The 6,000-nt window shown below is 45.9% G+C and overlaps 1 long non-coding RNA gene across 1 annotated transcript in view; it reads left to right on the top strand.

Moving 5' to 3' along the window:
* LOC119622617 (uncharacterized) overlaps window positions 1-5,456 on the top strand; it is a 60,995-nt gene extending 55,539 nt beyond the window's left edge. Inside the window, exon 4 of the long non-coding RNA XR_012091449.1 lies at window positions 4,871-5,456. This is a non-coding gene — a long non-coding RNA (uncharacterized lncRNA). The remainder of the gene's footprint in view (window positions 1-4,870) is intronic.
* Window positions 5,457-6,000: the final 544 nt, after the last annotated feature.

Below are 6,000 nucleotides of genomic sequence, written 5' to 3' on the forward strand. Positions count from 1 at the left end.
AGGTTTTCTGCTAAACACTCAGCTGCATGACTGAGATGACCCAGTTCCTATCCTCTGGGGATCACAAGCTGGCAGGGATGATAGCAAGTAAACAGTACTTCCAGTAATTTCAGCACCACCTGGACAGGGCTGAGATACAGGTATGGATATACAGAAGTACCCAGGCTAGTCTGTTCAATATGGGAAGTCATCCTGGAGCTGGAGACCAAGGCTGGGCTTTGAAGGCTGAGTAGAAGTGCTCCATGGTGATCAGAAATGGTTCTGTGCAGCCGAAAGAAATCATCCAGGCTTTTTAAAGCAAAAGTTGATTTAACATAGGGGATAAGGAACTCTAAAAGGTGCTAGGGGAGGGAAGGTGCTGGAGGAGTCAACAGGGCCTCCGTAAATGACTCCCAGAATGCTACCTGACCAACCAGGCATGCAATCAGACAGTCAGGCAAACGGGAGACCACCCCTGCAAATAGTGAGTTCAAGAACTTACTGTCACCCTTGGGTCCAGGGATCTGGAAGCTGCGGCTGGGGAGCCACCATGACATCATCACAACTGCCTCTCAACACCCATGAGGGTGGCCAGACTCTGAGATGTTGCTGCAAACCCCCTCATGCTGCCGTGATGGCTCTTGCTGGAGGAAAGAGCCACAGCAGCAGAGGGATGGCCTCTGTTTCAATTCCAGAGTCAAATCTCATACAGCCTAGATAATTGGTAGAATATAATCAACATCGAGAACTTTAGCTGCAAGGGAGGCTGGGGAAAATAGTTTTCAACTCCTATCTCTGCAATACAGGAAAGTGCACCAAGGAGAAGAGGGGGCATGGATGGGAATGGGGGCTGAGGCCCAGGCAGGTGCATCCCCCACAACTGGGAAGGAAAGGAGTGAGTGCCCTAGGCCAGGTGGACACAGATCTTGAATTTCCTCTTCTGTCTCCGCACAGAGACCCTTTTTCAGGTCAACAATCCCCAGGCGGTATAGGGACCACCCACAAAGACCCCATCCCTGTGGCCCTATCAGAGCAGGAGACAATGAATCCAGATTCTCACTTCGGTGATGAGGAAATGGAGGTGCAGAGGGAAGACTATTGTCTTAAGGTCACACAACTCCATGGGCAAGCAGGGCCTAGAACCTTGTTCTCCCTTTGTGTTGTGCCTGCTCTGCCATCCTCTTCTTCACGTTCCGGGGCTGGAGTCTGGCTAGAGCTGGGGGTGGTGGCTGGTGTAGGTGAAGAATTGCAGTCTGGAGAGGGTAAAAAACTCAGCCTCTGGTGTCAATTATGCCTGAGTTCTCCTCCGGGCTCCACTCCTGCTAACTGTGTGACCCTGGGCAAGTTACTCAACCTCTCTGAGCTCCAGTTGCCTCCTTGGTGAAATGGACATAGAGAAAAGCAGAGTTGTCATGAGAATGGCAGATGCTAAATATAATGAAGCATACAGTAGGTATTCTTGAAATGGGAGCTGATGTGACTGGTTCCACAATACTACTATTAATTATAAACTGCTATTATTATCAACAGTAACTGATCCTCCCCGAATTGAAGATGAAAACTTTTTAAAGGTTTTACATGTGGTGTAACCTCACCGCTTTTTATTTTCCTACCTCATTAGCAGCATCAAAAGACCTGCACTGTAACTATTTCCATTATTCTAGCCCACTTGCATTTGCCAATTTCTAACTAAACATCTAGGATTCCTCCCCTCATAGAGATCCTCACCCAGAGACCCACAAGTACCCACAGACCAATATACACAGATTCACACCAAACAAACACTCATACATACACCCGGTTTTGAACAGACACACAAGCATGGTCAAATACACAGACCCTCACTAGTACTCCGATTCACACACAAACTTATAGAAGCACAACCTCACCCAAATACACACAAACACACACAGAGAGAAACAACAGCAGCACTCATGCAAATACATCCTTCAACATGCACACTCCACACCCTCCCAGTTTTGTGACACACTCAGGAATATTAAAAGTTGCGGGGAATGGAAGTAGCTGGGAGCCTTGCTTCTGAGTTCTCTTTAAATAAATGGTCAGTGACAACTCAGGACTCCTTGGAGCCCTCGCTGAAGGACCTTTATCAGCCTAAAGCTGAGCCTTCAGCCTGGGTCCCATCTCAGATAAGATCATTAATTTTCCATTGCAGCTTCTCTCGCTCTCTCGCTCTCTCTCTGAGTCATCTTTACAAGCCCCTGAAACAATGGCATTTAAGGAGGGAGCTTTCTCAACACCCCAAATCCATACAGAAAGGTTCAGCTTCCTTGGTAAAGCATTTACATGCTGGGGTAGGGTGCATGGAGTGACATGGTTTTCACATTTGAGAAAGGTGAGTGGGAGGGAATATCAGACAACCGCACAGTGCAGATCATCATTTAAATACAGTCCCCATGGGGCTCGCTGGCAGCATTAAAATTGCTCCGTGCCTCTGTGGGGGTGTCACAGAACAGCCTTTCTCCTTTGTTCTGCTTTACCACAGAAAGAGGCAGTGTGGTGCAGTGGAAATACCCTAGGGCTAAATCCTAGGATTCAAGTCTGATCCATCATTTCTGGCCTGTGTATAACTAACTAGGCAATTCACTTACCTCTCCGACTAATGATGTTTTTATCAATAGAATACAGTGATTAGGAGCAATGAAGGGCTCCAGAGCCAGACTGCCTGGCTCGGCCCTGGACTAGCTGTGTGATCTTTGGCAAGTTGCTTAATCTCTCTGGGCTTCAATTTTCTTATCAGTGAAATAGAGGAATAACTTCACTTTCCTCATAGGGTTGACGCAAGTATGAAATTAATATATGTAAATGCTTAGCACAGTGTCTACTGCATACTCAGTGATCAATAAATGATAGCAGGTGCATCAGTAACTGTCATTTTGTGTTTTTCATATTCCGGACACCCTACTTTGTCCTCCTCAAGACCTACAGGATCTGGTCTTCGTGTCCCCTAATGTCTAATCTGCTCCACTCACACTGGCTCCCTTTCTGGTCCTTGGATATGCCATATTGTTCCCATCTCAGGGTGTTTGCTCTTGTTGTTGCTTCTAGTTAGAAAGCTGCCTCCCTTAATATTTGCATGTCTTATTCTCTCAATTCATTCACATCTGTGCTCAAATGACACCTCCTCAAAGAGGTCTCCCATGATCACCTTATCTAAAAGACACCTTATCTATCATCATCTATCCTCTTGCTTGGAATTATTCTACACATTTGTGTACTTGTTTATTCTTTCTCTCATCCACTAGAATGTAAGTTTCAGGAAGCCAGAAATCTTGTCTTTCTTGTACTTGACTGTATAGCTGTAGCTCCTATAACAGTTCTAGGCCATGGGAAGCACTCAATAAATATTTATAGAATGCATGAAATAAATATGGGTCAAAATGAAACACTTACTCAGTTGCAGCCTGTTAATCCCAGACCTATCTCTCTTGGGCTACTGTATACCACATATATGACTCTACCATATACATCTGAGTATCTGAGTCAGAACTTCCACAGCCCGTTCTGACTCAGAGCTGCCTACATTCTTGGGTGACAGACATGGATGAAAGCAGCTGGAGAAGGCATCGATGACTGCTGCCTTTTCCTTGCCCAGGAAGAATCTGGATAAAGAATCCACCATTTTTTCAGAACACTTTAAAATAGGACTTTATGGGGCTATGGACTCCCAGTACCCTCTCCCTCCCGCCGTTGTAGAGATGATCATCCTGCATCACCTATCTGCCCAGTGTTTCCAGTTAGCAAGAAATGCCAAGTGGGGACATCTGGAAAAAGAAATATCAGCTTTGGACTCCAAGAGCGGCAGAATGAAGATGTCACTAATAGTCAGTGAAAAGCTGGCTCATACTTCCTCTCTTTATTCACTTCCCCTGGGCTCCATTTTCTGCCTCAGCACCTGCGCCGCCTCATGCTCGGGAGCAGGAATTTGCTTTTCAGAACCACGGACAGCGATTGGCTTGCAGCCGGAGAGTCCAGGAAGCCAGAACGTGGGACTTTGATGCAACCAAACAAATGTTTACTGAGCACATCCTGGGGGCAGGCATACTGAAGAATACAGAGATTTATGTGGTCTTGACCTTTAAATAACTTAATCTCTTCGAGTCATCAATATTCCTAAATTGATACAGCTGGGGCAAGGCCCCAAGCCTCCTGATATTTGGAAAGTGGAGAATCAAAGGGAAAATGTTGCCCGTCTCAAATGAATTTATGCTGTATATTTGCATATGTTATCTAACACTCTCATTAGACTGCCACCCTAAAAACAAACAACAAAGCAAAAAACAGGTACTGCAATGTTCTATTCACCATTATACCGCAAGTACCCAGCATGGTGCATGGCCCACAGTAGACACTCAATAGGTTTTTAATAAATGTGTGGATGAATGAATCCTCACAAAATCCTATTTTACCCATTTTAATTTTACCCCGATTAATTTTACCCCTATTTCCTAGATGAGAAAACTGAGTCTCTGAGAACTCCCTTCTCATGACAGCTATTAAGTGGCACAGCTCAGGTTTGAATCCAGGACCTCCGAATTTCAAGCTGTGCTGTCAAGCAGAGCCACTTAACTATGCTCTGGGCACTCTCGGAGCCTAGAAAAGGCGCTAGCTTGGGAGAGGCTGATTCTAACAATAGCACTGACTCACTATTCAACCTTGAGGGAATCATGTTTTTCTTTCTGGCCTCAACTTCTCCATATGTAAAATGGAAAAGGAGATTGTGTGGCTAAGGGCTCCCCTCCCCACTCCACAAATGGCTTGTACGGTGCTTCCTCGAAGGCTTGGATCTTGCATCTGTTGCAGCTGGACAACGCGACCAGCAGGGGGCGCTACAAAATGAATTTAAAACATCCTTCCCTTGCCTCCGCAGGGCGTCAAAGGAGAAGTGTATTGATATCCCAGCAGACCTCAATATCCTTTTTCATCTTCCTGCTATAACCAGAATACGTGCGCAAGCAGTGCAGGCGCTCTTCTTTTTAGAGTGCAACAAATGAACTTCAACCCTTCTCGAGAAGTGAGTAAAGAGGCAGCCCTAGGACACAGAGACAGTGCAGTGAGGCTGCGGTGACTTATCGCCCAGGAACCCACTGATTGAGTAACTTTGGATAAAGCCTCGAGCAAAGATAACTGTTTAAATGGCTGCGGCAGCGGAAAAATCAGTTTGGCTGATTGATGTCCTGGGTTTCTTGTTAGTGGGTGGCTTCCAGCCATGGCTCTGCCTCAGCTCCCAGAATTACTCCAATAAGTGATTTGCTCATCCCTAACTCTTCCCAGGGGGTGGGGAGAGGGAGCTGAATCAGCCCTCTCACAACCCTGATTGGGACTTAATAGGGGACTAGTGGGCATTGGTGCACTGGGGGCAATGTAGGGAGAGAGGCAGATTTGTCAGGCTTGGCAAAAATATCTGGCTCCTGCCTGTGGGTGTGGAGGGGAAAATAAAGTCAGAAAAGAAGTGATTGCAGAGTGAATGTCTTTCAATTCTTTGAAAAGAATGCAAATCAAATGTGTCACGAAGGCTGTTTCTGTGACCAAATCCTAGTCATTGAAATCTAGATTGACCAAAGTGGGTCTCCAGATTGAAGGGCAGCAACGGGGGAGCTTGGGAGATGTTTGTCAGGGAGCCTTACTCAGTATAGGAGTCACCTGGGATCATCAGAAGGGAGCAGGCTCTGCAATTAACCAGACCTTGATTCAATCGTGGCTCTACCATTGACTGTCTGCAAGGCCTGAATCGAGTTGCTTCATCCTTCTGAAACTCAGCTTCCTCATTTGCAAGATGGGAGAATACTAATAATATATCAACTGTCTCAGCTCTCTATTCTTGCAGATTAAACCACATTAACACTTTGTGGAATAACAAAGCAATCACTTGATTGTGCTCACAGAGTCTCAGATCAGAAATTTAGACAGGACATAACAGGTATGGCTTGTGTCTGCAGCATGATGTCTGGGGTCTCAGATGGGAAAACTCAAATGGCTGGGGGTTGGAATAACCTGAGG

Source organism: Chlorocebus sabaeus, chromosome 2 (assembly GCF_047675955.1).
Source record: "Chlorocebus sabaeus isolate Y175 chromosome 2, mChlSab1.0.hap1, whole genome shotgun sequence".
NCBI classification, from domain to species: domain Eukaryota; kingdom Metazoa; phylum Chordata; class Mammalia; order Primates; family Cercopithecidae; genus Chlorocebus; species Chlorocebus sabaeus.